The sequence below is a fragment of the Pteropus alecto genome, unplaced genomic scaffold, assembly GCF_000325575.1.
Source record: "Pteropus alecto unplaced genomic scaffold, ASM32557v1 scaffold34, whole genome shotgun sequence".
In the NCBI taxonomy this organism is placed as follows: Eukaryota; Metazoa; Chordata; class Mammalia; order Chiroptera; family Pteropodidae; genus Pteropus; species Pteropus alecto.
This window is the reverse complement of record NW_006435763.1, coordinates 6,663,825-6,665,334: the sequence shown is the minus strand read 5'-3', so window position 1 is coordinate 6,665,334 and position 1,510 is coordinate 6,663,825. Positions and strand designations below refer to the sequence as shown.

General features: G+C 47.6%; 1 protein-coding gene across 1 annotated transcript in view; it reads right to left on the bottom strand.

Annotated features, from left to right (window-relative positions):
• The window catches only part of VPS35L (VPS35 endosomal protein sorting factor like), a 122,786-nt gene that overhangs the window by 62,798 nt on the left and 58,478 nt on the right, over positions 1-1,510 (bottom strand). The gene's annotated exons all lie outside the window — the stretch shown is intronic.

Genomic DNA, 1,510 nt, shown 5'->3' with positions numbered 1-1,510 from the left:
CCTACTGATATATTCTACCCTGAGAAGCGAGTTACAGAAAAACATCGGTTGCTTGATTAAACTCATCAGACTTTCATTCCAGAATTGCTCCCTGGGCCGAGACAGGAATCTGGGAAAGGTCAGCCAGGCTTGGAGGACGGGAAGAATCAAAGGGCTGCAGAGAGAAGAGTGGGGTGTACTCACCGCACCTCAGCAAAGAAACTGATGGCAGACCTGGCTGAAGATGCCAGCTTTGCTTAAAATGTGCTTTTGGCATGTTTTGAGGGGGGGATAAAAAAGTAGGCTTCCTGCCTTTAAAAAATAAACCATTTGCCCTATAAAGGAGCGATGTGTATACATTGTAAAAAGGGTAAGAAAGCACAAAGGTTGTAGGTAAGAAATTATGCGCTAGATTCAAGGATGAGTTAGACCCGTGGAGAAACAGTAAGAGGGCTATGGAACAGACAGTGATCGGCTCAGTAAGGCTTCACGCCTGGGGAAACACTCAAATGGGAAAAAAAAAAAGGTCAAGGAAAAATACAGACTGCAAGTATATCTCTTCTGTGCTGACACTTCAAGGGGGAAGAAGAGAAGAGAAAAAATGGGGGCGGGAGAACACGGTTATCTAACTCACACGAGAAAGGCCGGGAACGTTCTAGGTCTGACCGCAATGCTGGGTCAGGGGGCTCACTCCCACTCCCTCCACCACGTGAGGAGAAAACCAATAATTCAGCTTTGAAGCACTCGAGCACAGGCACCGTAAGGCCCGAGGTTTTTGATTTAAATACCCTAAATAAGCTGTTTTGGTTAACCAATCAGAGTTAGGTTAAACAGAGAATTTCGACAGCCGGAGTTTAGTGAGGCTTTTGCTAAACCTAACCTAGATGTCCGATTTTTTAATTGTTTCTAATTTTTCTAAATTATACCACTATTCTCAAGATACTATTGTAAATGCGATTAGCAAGGGGTTTACAGTCAAGCTCATTTCAGTACCTCTCTCTTCAGAAATGATTATATCAAACGCCACACATCCCTACCCAGTTATTCGCTGGGTTACGTACTGAACGTCTGTCCAGCCCACAGCGGGATGGTGTTAGGCCATGGGGCCTCTGGGAGGTGATTAGGTCATGAGGGTGAAAATAAACTTCCATTTTTTCCCAAATAAAAGAGTTAGTTTAACTGAAAACCACAGGCGCCTAACTATAGCCAAGCCACTGTGCCCGGGTTTCCCACACGGCATCCTCGCAGCCTCTCCGACAGGACCATTGTCACCCCCCTCACAGATGAGAAAACCAAGACACGAGGCTGAGTCACTGAGTAAAGGGCACGCGAGGACGATCCGGCAGGGCCGGGACTCAGACTTCATGGCCTGACCCATGTGACATGCTGCCATTTTCACTCAACGGAACGAAATCCCCAACAGTGTGGGCGTGAGACATGCGAGTCTGCTACCTGCGGGTAGGACCTCGAACGCGCGCGGTCCGGAGTCATGTGCTTGATGACGTCAGACAGCACGGTGTTGACCTCGCGT